This window comes from Protopterus annectens, chromosome 7.part0 (genome assembly GCF_019279795.1).
Source record: "Protopterus annectens isolate FY-2018-M chromosome 7.part0, PAN1.0, whole genome shotgun sequence".
Classification (NCBI taxonomy): domain Eukaryota; kingdom Metazoa; phylum Chordata; order Ceratodontiformes; family Protopteridae; genus Protopterus; species Protopterus annectens.
This window is the reverse complement of record NC_056739.1, coordinates 1,193,079,486-1,193,092,628: the sequence shown is the minus strand read 5'-3', so window position 1 is coordinate 1,193,092,628 and position 13,143 is coordinate 1,193,079,486.

Genomic DNA, 13,143 nt, shown 5'->3' with positions numbered 1-13,143 from the left:
CTCACCCTATGCCCATACAGTAACTCAAAGGGTGAAAAACCTGTGGATTCCTGGAGAACTTCTCTGTAAGCAAACAACAGATGGAGCAAATATTTGTCCCACTCCCTCTTAACTGATCTGCAAATGCCTGTAGTATGGACTTAATTGTAGAGTTTAACCTCTCAACAAGACCATTAGTCTGGGGATGGTAGGGGGTGGTCTTCATGTGCTTCACCCCACAGGACTTCAACAGACAAGCCCACAGGTCTAACATGAAATTGGCAACTCTGTCAGTTAGTATCTCTTTTAGGAAACCTACACTGCTGAAAATCACTAACAATGCATTTGCCACTTCCTCGGCCTCAATGGAGGACAAAGCCACTGCCTCACGGTATCGTGTAGCATAATCCACTACCACTAGGATATACTTTTTCCCTGTGGAATTTGGGGTACTCAGAGGACATACAATATCCATAGCTACCCTCTGAAATGGCTCCTCAATCACAGGCAATGGCATCAAAGGAGCTCTCACATTGTCTCCTGCCTTGCCTACCTTTTGGCACTGCTCACAGGTCCTGCAGTACCCTGTTACATCTCTGGAAATTCCAGGCCAATAGAAGTTCTGCATAATACGCCTCTTTGTACATTTTATGCCCATATGACCTGCAAAGGGAATATCATGGGCTATGGCTAGAAGTGCCAGATGGTAGGCCCTAGGCACTACCAAATGCTGTACTCTCTCACCTTTTAGCCCTCCCTCAGGGGTCCACTCTCTGTATAGTAACCTTTTGTCCCAGTATACAGATTTCCCCTTTCATTGAGAATCAGGTGCCTCCCTAGCTACCTGCCTCAGGCCTTGCAATGTAGGGTCTGAGAGTTGAGCCTGTCTCAACTCTCTCCTTGTAACCCTTCCAGCTCCCCTGCCACAGGAAGTCTGGCGTCCTCTGACAGTGGTGCCTCACTGTCAGCCTGGGTATTACTACTCACCTCTACCTTTGCAGTCACACTGTCCAAGGGAACATCAGTACTTACAAGCAGCTGTGGCTCACCTTCAGTCTCACTGCTACAGAGCAGCCCCCTCCCTGAAGTAACTACCTCAGCAGTCCTGGCTGCAAGTATGTAGTCTGTCTGGGTGTCCCCAGGGTCCAGACCCACATGCTTGTCTCCTAGCCTCACTGCATGTAACTGCATAATCACATGGTACTGCCTCATCTAAATCCTTCCCTATTATGACATCTGCAGGATGGTAGTATGGTACCCCTGTTGTCTCAAGACAACCTACTTTTTATCTTATTGGCATTTTGTCTTTCACACTTCCTGCTCCCTCACCTTTTGTTCCCCATCTTGCCTCAGTGGACACCTGCATGCCACATGGCCCCACTGGTTGCATTCAAAACATTTAACCCTAGGTCCTGGATGTGTACCTGGACTAGTGGCTTCCCCTGCTACTAGCAGATTCTGTTGGGGCAGTCTGTGCTGCCCACCATGGGTTCCTTTAGACCGCTGAAAAGTACTGGGGGTCCCCTTCCTGTGCAGTGCTGCCCTGCTTGCCAGGTTTAGGTCTCCCTTCTTCCCCAACTCATCTGAAGTAGCACATTGTCTATCAGCTAAAACGATCCTCATGCCCTCAGGCAAAGTGCTAAGGGCTTGTTCCCTCACCAAAAGGTCTGCCAGCCCTTCCAAAGTGGTGACCTGACATCCACTCACCCACCTATGGAAATAAGTGCTCAATTCAGCAACATATTCACACACACTTTCATCTACCTTGCGTCTATGCTCACAAAACTTTTTCCTATACGTTTTAGGTGTTAGCTTAAAAAACTCTAACCAACAATTTTTTTACAGCAGTATAATAAAAAAAATGCAATTTCAGACATTTTAGATAATACAGTTACAGCTTTGCCATGGAGTAACGGGGTCAGGAATCGTACCCAGAGCCCTTGGTCAACTTCATAATGTTTACATACCCTGTCAAACATATGAATGAAACTATCAAAATTATCCCCCTCTTAAAACTGCGGAAGAAATTTACTGACCTTTTGTGCTTCTGGGGTCCAGTTACTCCCTTCTCCATTACCTCCATGACTCTGGCAAAGAGGCAGCATCTCCTTCTCATGCTGCCTCTGCCTCTCTTTTTCCTCAGCTTCTTGGCGTAGCAGTTTCTCATTCTCCTCACTCTCTAGATGCCTCAGTCTCTCAGCTGCTTCTAATTCCACACACCTGGCCTCCAACTCAAGTCTCTTTAGCTCCAGCTGGATTTTTAAGTCCACTGCAGAAAGGTTGAGCTATCCATTCTCTGAGGGTATTATATCTCCACTGCCAGTCTGATTGCCCTCCTGGTTGCTGTTTTCTGATGCAGCTGTAACCAAGGCTGCAATCAGGTCTGCCTTAGGTTTCCATGCACCAGTCCCCTAGCCTGGCACATCTTCACCCTACTTGTCAGCTTTCCATAGTCCTCTGCTGACATGCTGCCTGCTCACCCTGACTAAGCTAACAAAAGAAATAAAGCAAGTATGATCTGAGCTCTGAGTATTCACTGCATGGCTGTTTTAGAGTACAAAAACACCTTCAAAGCTCACTTTGCACAAGCTACAGGATTCACTCTACCCACACCACTACAAGCCAATTAGTATTTGCCAACTAATTAATATGTGATAAGGATATCCCACCACTGCCAAACAATGAATATTTGATGACAGTGCCTTGGCCCAGCAATCAAGGAGCCTCAGTCCTAGCCACTAACACCAGAGAAAGTGTCTCATATATGAGGAAAGGATAACAAATACATGCAGTAAAGTGCAATTTCCCTTAAGAGCACACAGAGATCACAGTCAGTCCAGGGCTGGTTGCTCCCTCACTCTCCATGTCCCAAATAAGACTTCCCACTGGCACAGATATAGGGTCCAGATCTCAGCTTAGTGGGCAAGCTAAAACCTCTAGCACCCTCTCTGTCTAACCAGTGCTTCATGTTCCTGCCCAAGTAGCTGACACACACACACACACACACACACACACACACACACACATGCACTTTGAGAAGAGTTTATGCAACCACGCAGATACTCCTGTGGAAGGCTGGCACAGTTTCTCCAGCTGTGCCCCTTTCTCCCAGACTATATGGTAGTTCCACTTGCCACCACCCACTAATACTTATCAGCTACTCAAAGGCCCTTAAAAGGGTGTCCAATTATTACTGTGCAATATTATTATCCAATTGGTAGTATGACTAACAGTCAAGGCTTATTAGAGTGACTTCGTACAGGATCCTTATATACATGCAATGTGCTCTTAGAGCTTAACTTATCTCTACACAAAACAGCCACAGTCAAAAGGGTTTAAAATATTAAATAATAAATAATTAAAAACACAAGACAATATATCTTACTACACAGTGCTAGTCAAGAGTTTAGAGATCACATAGAAATACTTAAAATAAATCAGTAGTACAGTTCTGACATCACAGAAAAACACTTAGTCTAATCTTTCTAGTTCCTAGCTATTTCTAAAAGAAAACACAAGTCTAAGATAACTTACATATGAGCAAGACAGTGTGGTGAGTTGGATGATCAAGACAAAAATGCTTAATGCCTTCTGATTTTCTCTGTTTAAATTGCTATTGCAGTCCTGATTCCCATTACATCATTTTTTTACACATTCCTGGTGTTCCCAGGCTGACAGAAACTGCATATACATTCTTCTACACCTAGGCAGAGACCAGATCAATAAAGGACATTACACATGTAAATTCTGGTCATTAACGTTAGCCTTAAAACAGTAGGCAGGGAGCCTTCATCTAGCCCGGCTGGAGCCGAATTGTAAACATCAAAGACAGTAATGAAATCATTTTAATTTCAAAGGACAGACAAGAAATGCTTGACTTAGCTTTCTTGACAGCAGAGGGGAATGTTGCTAAATTGTTTTAAGTTCAACTTTTCACAGCATATTCTTTCATTTAAGAAACCAAGCCTGTATTTCAACATTCATATTTACAAAGGACAGAATTATGTACCAAATCCTTCACCCATCGCTACCAGTCTTTACAAAAACCATAAAACATAACACCAGCGCAGGTAGTGGGCTATCCCCCACATCCCCCAACTAAACATACCAACTCTGAGACTGCACTACAGTGGGGAAAATGACAAATTCCAGATGATGGCCAACTGTCAGTTTGCTCTAGGAAACATTTCACTGAAAATTTCATTCACTGATTAATGGCGTTGATGATTAGTTGTTCGATGAAGAGCCAACCGCTGATATCAGATTCAATGATGTGATATAGATCCCATTTTTATGCCTGTAACTATGTACTATTCTATATCCTAAGAGGTACATTACCCTAATGCAATCTGAATAACTTGTGTAACTCATATAACTCCCACTTTAATACAGGTATTTACATGCTTATTCATGCATATCCATGTTTACAGCTGTTACACTACAAATACTTATATATTCTATTTCAAAATGACATTTCACTTGTATACTTTTACTCAGTATGCTTTTATGTAAAGTGAACCAGTTTGATATGCTACTGTCCATCTTCTTCTGATACTGCACTATCAAAAGTGTCACCAACACTTACATTTCCTGAGTTAATTTACACTGTATCTTGTATTGTGTGTTGTGCCAAAGGGGCTTTTCTTCCCAGGTCTCCATCGAGAAGGGATTTTATACCCAGATGGACTTCCCCAGTCAACAAATGAAAATAAATAAATAAATGCATAAGTTGGAGGTCCAAATGAAAATATTCAAAGATGTGTCTGCATTCCTGCTTCATATATGACATTATAATTAGAAACACTTTTCCCAGAACAAGTTACCTGTGCCTAAGCAAAATTAATAATCTTTGGCTTTTAAATAAGAGAATAATTCTCTATTAGAATTCAAATACTGGACCATAAACTGTATACAAAAATAAACATTGTTTTTAAAAGCAGCAGACTTTCATAGTCATTCCTTCATGGCATACAAATGTCTATATAGGACTTAAAATTGCTACTGCTGGCAATGAAGAGCACCAGGCAGATATATATAAAGCCCTTCTTGGCCTGCTATCCCCCAAATTGTTCCCTATTTGTGGCAGCTCTTCAGGGAATTAAACTGCTTCAAGTGCCAGACTTGTTTTTTAATTATTATTTTTAATTATTATTATTATAATTATTATGCTGCTTGATGAGAATAGAGATTGTACCACCAGTATAACCGACATTTGACTTAAAGTCCTACACATACATACAGCAGCAGAAATCTTGACCTAATCTTATAGATGAATGTATAGCATTTATTTAGCATAATTTGAAAGGACACAGAGAGAGGTGCTGCCCTGTTTTGACATGGTCAATAGATTCTCAATCACCTGAGGTTAGGTATTGAAGAAAAAAAGTCAAGTACAGTGGGGTTATCCTGCTTGGAGTTGGTGTCAATGCAGATCCTTTGAGACCCCTGCTTCTTAGGGATGGTTGGGTTCACCAACTGTCGTCAGTCCCTTGTGGTTTAGGAAAGCTGGATGCTCATGGTTGAAGCTGCATTTCTCTTTCTAGGAGAAATAGGGGTTATTTGATCTGCCTTACGCTCAGTAGGGAAGACTTATATTCAGTGTTTTTGAATTTGAAAATCCTTGACAGTGAAATGTTACAGTAATTTATTGCCTACAGAGTGGACCATGCTTAGGGGTGCCACCTACCATTACCTCATGGTGGGTGTGTTTTCCAATGTTGGAACCTCCCATGTCGTCATGGTGGATGTGTATTTTAATAAAATGTAAGGGTGTAGGATTATGTTGCAACCAGAAAGCTTCCGTTAAAGTCGACTTAAATATATATTAACATTAATATTTTAGTCAATAAGCCCATAAAAATAAGTACAATGATATAAAAGAGAGGATCCTATCATGAGAACCTACCTGATGTCAAATATCTTTAAGTAACAAACAATGTCTAGATCTTTCCAATGAATTTATGTGAAGTTTAGTGTTTTTCCATGAGGTGCTGGGGATGAAATCGCTAAAAGATACCCATTACTTTTATTGAGTTATGGAGCAATCTGTACCCACTGGGCAGTATTTTCTTCTAAGGCACAGTAACAGTCCACTATAGGTACTTCTCCTCCAACACTTTGTTTAGACAGGTAGCCATTTTATATCATTGTACTTATTTTTATGGGCTTATTAACTAAAATATTAATGTTAATATGTTTAAATGTACTTTAATGTTTTAACTATGGAAGCTTCTGGTTGTAAAATTATCCCACCCCCTTACATTTTCTTAAAACCACACCCAACATCACAACGTGGGCAGTATCTACATTGTAAAACACACCTACCATGATGTAATGTTGGGTGGCAATCTTAAGCATGGTCCATTCTATAAGCAATAAAGTACTGTAACATTTCACTGTCAACTCAGTCTTCTAAGTGGCGCTCATCTGCCGAATAAAGAATTTTCTAATTTAAAAGCACTGAATACGAGTCTTTCCTATTGAGCTTAAGGCAGATCAGATAACCACTGTTTCTCTTAGAAGAGAGAAATGCAGTTTCAGTCATGAGAACCCAGCTTTCCTAAACCACCAGGGACTGAAGACAGTCTGCGAACCCAACCACCCCTATGTAGCAGGGGTCTCAAAGGATCTAAACTGACACAAATCCACAGGCAAGTTAACTCTACCATACTTGGACATTTGAAAGGACATCACTTACTCAATATTGCTTCATTTCTTCTTTAATTGCAAGTTAAGCACAAAACATAAGAGAGGATTCTATAACTTGTCATAGTTTTCAGCAACTGTCAATTAAATTACAGAGTTATCTTTTTAAGTAAAAATCAATAAATGAACTTTTAAAAACACTTTATATGTTCAAATCCTGGCCTAGGGAGATTTAAGGATACGGTTGTGAGGTATGATTTGGGATAGTTGCCAGGGGAGAAAATGGTATATAGACTAAAACTTGTGAAGTAGAAATTTTTTGTCAAATCAAAATCAAGATGTGATGCATAAAAATGGTTTGGTAGCAGCAATGGAAATAACTGTTTTCCTATATATATATATATATTTATATTTATATCTATATATTTATATTTATATCTATATATTTATATTTATATTTATATATTTATATATATATCTATATATTTATATTTATATTTATACATATTAATATTTTATATATTTATATTTATTTATATCTATATATTTATATTTATATTTATATATTTATATATATATATATCTATATATTTATATTTATATTTATATATTTATATCTATATCTATATATTTATATTTATATCTATATATTTATATCTATATATATATATATCTATATATTTATATTTATATCTATATATTTATATTTATATTTATATATTTATATATATATATCTATATATTTATATTTATATATTTATATTTATATTTATATATTTATATATATATCTATATATTTATATTTATATTTATATATTTATATTTATATTTATATATTTATATATATATCTATATATTTATATTTATATTTATATATTTATATTTATATTTATATATTTATATATTTATATATCTATATATATTTATATTTATATATTTATATATTTATATATCTATATATATTTATATTTATATATTTATATATTTATATATATATATTATTCAAAAACTGGAAGCATCATAAAGAAAAAAAACATAGCTAAGAGGTAATGGGTGCCCAGCAGCACCAGAGCTTAAATCATTGGCCACAGATTTATTACAATATATTTACTTCATGACTGAGGGAGACAGTTACAAACTGTTCAGTCTGCCCCTTTAGTGAGTTTAAAATTGTATCTTTCCTCCATCTCTCCATTTCCTACCATCCTTTTTCTACATGCCCCTTGTCCTTTTAAATGCTTCTGTGTATTTCATCTCCACAACTCGGTCTGGTAGCCTATTCCATTAGTCCACAATTTTGCCATGAGGAAGTGCCTTCTTAGTTCTGGAGAGTGGCTGGTATCTATATGCAGCATAGGCCCCTCCTCTGGAGATGTATCTCCCATTCAGGGTAACCATATTCATGTCTCCAAATCTCAAGTACACAATTTTCTTACTTGATCAGATTTGACCATCATTTCTGGTCTCTGATGAGAAGAGGTCCATCTCGTGTAATCTCTGGTCATACCTTTCCTCTTCCATCCCAAAGACCATTTTGGCAGCTATCCCTTGCACTCCTTTTGATAAACTGATAGCCCTCTCACTTTCTCTCTACAGCCTTCAGATCTACATACAGTACTGATGGTATGGCATGACTAGGGCATGGTTGAGTGGCAGCATAATTTTTATTTCCACACTCAAACCCCTCAGGATGCAGGCCAGCATTCTGTTTGCTGCAGCCACTGCAATTACCCTCTCGCTGTTCTACTCACTAGCCAGTCTTAGTTTGATACTTGTCTACTCACCTGAAAGTCCTTTTCTGGTTTTGTTGCCATAAGTTCCAACTTACATTTGATGCTTCACATGATGGCTATTATGTTTCAAGTGCTGTACTTGACTGCCAGCTTTTGGCCCACTTGGATAACTTTTCTAAGTCCTTTGTTAGACTTTTCCTCAATCCTTCACTACTACACCTGCCTTCGTATCCTCCTCAAAGAGAATGATCCTGTTCTTAATTCCCTTGGATATGGCTGAAATGGGCTAATTGAATAGAACCGGAAACATGGCTGACCCTTTTAATATTTCACTAATTATTTTCATATTCCAAACAACTGTATCACCACAATCCTTAATGTCTTACCTTCTAGCCATACTGCAGTTCAATTCTTCAGTTTCAGTCTTGCCCTTGAAGTCTACATTTTTCAACAGCTGCCTATGTGACATCTATGCAAAAGCTTTTCTAAAGTCCAGGTTGATCACATCTCTTGGGACTACATTTTGAAATTTTCCTGAAACCCAGTCTTAAAATTGGATGTTTTAGAGAACATTGCCTTCTAAGAAAGTAACAAGCCTACCACATAAAATTTTCTCCATGACTTTTCCTGCCATGGTTTTTAGGCTAATTATGCTATTGTTTCCTGGATTCTTCTACTGTCTACCTTATGTAAGGATACCCACCTTGTTGTCTTCTAGTCTACAGGCATTTGTTTCCAGGCTAGTGATCTGTTGAAGGTCTCCATCAGAGGATCATTCAGCACACTGATCAAATTCATGAGGGCCAGGAATTCTGCTTTGTAGGTCCCTAGAGATTGTATTCCCTTAATAAAAACAGATCCTTTTCTTCCTGTACTGTTTCTTTCCTGGTGTCCAACTACTGCTTTCCCCACTCTACCCTAGCTTCCCTCTGACATAACACATTGCCTTTTATTTCTTCTGTGAATACCTAGCTATTCATTCATTACATTTGTTTGTTACTTTCTTGTCTCCTGATATCTCCTTCCCGTCCTGTCTCAGTCTGATTAAATTCTCCACCCTTTCTGCAATATACCTAACAATGTTTTTGTTGCCTTTCTTGATCATTTGTCTCAATTCCCTTTCATTTCTTATCTTTTTGCTGCCCCTTGCCTTCCTTGTTTTCTGTTTTGCTTGCCTCCTTGTACTGTGTCTGTTCTACTTCCCAGCTGATCTGTGCTGGTGGTGTAAAGGAATAAACTGCAACCCAGGTGACTGGAGTTCAAACAGCAGCTCACAACACATGATGGTGCAGGCAGGCAGAATAAATATGCCCAGCCTTGGGGTTGCAAGCACTTGGCTGCACCCATGTGGTAGATCCCTAGTGAAGGCTGAAGATACATGGGGTATTTTGATCAGGGGGGCAGGGCTATTGTTGAATCACCTCAGAGATGGAATGATCTGTTAACTAGCCCATTGTATGCTCATCCATGGGATGGGATGGATGCACACAGGTGGTGGGATCTTCGGAGCAAAAACACTCCTTGGCAGCAGTGTGATGTTGCCCCAGGGTGCCTTGATCTCCTTACTGGTTGCAAACATGGATCAGAGATAATCTAGGAATGCTGGTTGGGCTCAACAGACCCTGTGAATTAGGAGACTGCCCCTAGGAGCAGCTGATAGCTGTGGGAAGCCTTGAGAAAACTGCTACAAAAAAGTTTCTTCTACTTCCCTTCCCCTCACTTCTATCTCTGGTATGCTGCCTTTTTTTTGCTTTAATTGCTAGATGCACATTGCTGTATATAACCACATTGACACTCACCTCTTTATTTCTTTTTGCCTCTTCCTCAGACTCTTCTTTGTATCCCTAAACTCAACATTCCTGTCCCTCTCTAATATAGTTTGACCCCCACTTTTTGTGTAAGCTCTCATAACTCATGTTTGACCTTCTCCCCCCAACTCAGCAAAATCCACCCCCACCCCACCCACCAGTAATCTACACCATTGTTTTTGTCCCTGGTTTCTTACTTCTCCCATGCATTCTGAACGACACAATGATGTGATCAAAATTGCCTAATAGTGTCTTTATTTAGACATCTCTGACCTCTCAGCCTTGGTTAGGACCACATGTAGAATTTGGTTCTTACTAGAACAATCCTACATCAATATTAAACTCCCTCTTTTTCTAAAACCTCAGCCAGCTAACATTCCCTCTCTGTGGTATATGAGGACCTATACATTAAATATGGTACAGTCTAGGTGCATTAAGTTGAATGTTACGTTGCATACTTTTAAGAAACAGAATCAGTAAACATGCCATGGAGGCTTGTAACCCATCAACAGTCTCAGTGCTGTCTCTGGAGCATTCTGACAAATTCTCAGGTACTACATTGTGCCACAACAAATGAAGAATTATATTTGTAGTAGTGAACAAATGTATTTCTTTAGAGAGTATGTGTGTTTAGAATACAGAGTTGTAATTTGCAGTTAGACCAATTTTCCCATCGGAACCACTAGGAAATTGTTAAGTGCAATGCAGCTTATAAGAAAACTGGAGGCTATGGATCCAGAAAGTCAATGTTTTCTTCATTGCAAAAAGTATGTCTGAGAAGTCTGAAAAGGTACAGTGTATCACAGTTCTGCTTGTCACAGGGGAAGAAGTCCTGATAGCATTTAACAATTGTACCTCTTGAAGAAGAGAAAGAATAACAGCAATTGGACAGAAGTACAAGAATTATTTGGAGTCTAGAAAAAAAGCTTGCGGTTTATTCAACATTTTTTCTTCACAACAGTAGAAGATTCTGTAGGTTCATAGGAGGTTACTACACCTATCAGACCTAGAGCCCTTTCAAGACTAGCCATGTTAATTATGAGTTGCCCCAACTGTCCTTAGTTAGATGGACATAATTCACAGAGTGAGTCTATAATCAACACCAACTACCCCTGTCCATGAGGGACATGGGTGCCACCCCCAGGGTGAATTTGCAGTCTCCCATCCATTTGTATAAGTTGCACTTGAATAGTGTCAGTTAGGAGCTCTGCTTCACATGAACTGGAAATTTATTCCAGAGGAGCAGCAATCTCTGGGAGAGATATCTGTCTCACCGACATATTCTGTTAATGTCACAGGCTAGGTTAAGATCCCCAGAGTGAGTGACAATTATGCCATTTGACTTGGGCATCTGCAGCATTTCCATAAGGGCAGAGTCAGAGAATGCCCTGTATGCCAGGCACAAGTTGTTTACCAGCAACTTGTACAATACAGAATGCAGTGACAGGACTTTCATTCTATCCACGTAAGTCATGATTTGAATCCCCTGTGCTTTCTTGGTGAGAAACCTTTGTGGTCTGTCCAGCTGCTGCAGTTGTTTGGTGAGGTACATGCAAAATGGAGCATTGTGCTCTATTAATGGTCTGATGAGGGTCGAGTACAGTGGAGTTTTACCATCCTTAGACCTGAATGTGATGCCCTTACCTATGAGATGCGCAACATAGACAGCTTTGCTTATCACTGAGGAAATTTGGTGCTTGAAGTTCACATTGCAGTCTATCTGTGTTCCCATGTCTTGCACCAGTGGGTGTAAACTTAGGGGGGGGGGCACTGTCAGTATTGAAATTAGCAGGGAATTCTGCTTTGCCAAAGGGGATAATAATGCACTTTTTTTGAATTTAGTTTTATACCATGGCTTTGGCACCAGTTATTTGTCTGTGTAAGCCCCTCCTGTACCACATCATTGGGGCCTCAATTATTGCACCCAATTTGCCATCATCAGTGAACCTGGTAAGCCAAAGGCTGTCTACTTTAGCCTGGACTTCCGAGAAGTAGATTCCAAACAGTAAAATTCCTATTACAGATCCCTGTGGTACATCACTGGTGACGGATCAACTGGTGGAGGTGGAGTCACCAATTCTGACAGTATGTGTTTTGTCGGTGAGCCAATTGGCTACTCATCTAGTGGTGTAAGGGTTAATCTCCAGCTGGGAGTTTCTCAATGATATCTGAGTGGGGGATTGTGTCAGAAGCCTTGGCCAGGTCAAGATAGGTGGTATGCACTGTCTTACCTTCATTCAGGCCTTGGTGACTTTCTTGAAGAAGTCTACTAGGTTTAATAAGCACAATCTTCCCTTAATAAAGCCAAACTGGGTTGGGTCTAGAGTTTGAAGGTGACCTATGTCCTTATTGATAAGGTCCATGATGATTCTTTCCATAGCCTTGCATGTGAGGCTGGTTAGACTTATGCCCCCCCCTTTCTGCAAGGGGATTATGGATGCTGTTCTCCACTCTTCTGGAACAAAGCCAGTTCTCAGGCTATGGTTAAAAAGAATACCAAATGACCCCACTAGATCCTGTTTTACATTGCTTAATAAGCAACCTGGGATGTTATCTGGTTGCATTGAGGCCATGTTTTTGGCTTTGGGTGGCACAGATATGATTTAATCTCTAGAGCTGAGCTACTAGGCAGAGGACTGGTGTCAAGTATGCTTTGGGGTATTGCTGGTGAGGACAGGGGGGTAAAGTTTGCAATAAATTTGTCAGCTAGCAGGATGTCATTTTCCTCTGGTATAGTATGAGTGGTGAAAAAACTTTATGAAAATAGCAAAGCTTTCGGGTTGATACCCTTCTTCAATACTAATACAAAGCATTAAACAAAACAATCATCTTTAAATAAGAGTCAAGCATATCACATGATTGCAGCCAGTCAATCATGTGACAAACATACATAAAAAAATTCTTAAACAGTTAAAATCATTAAAAGCAATACTCAAATACAGAACAAATATGTATATATATATATATATATATATATA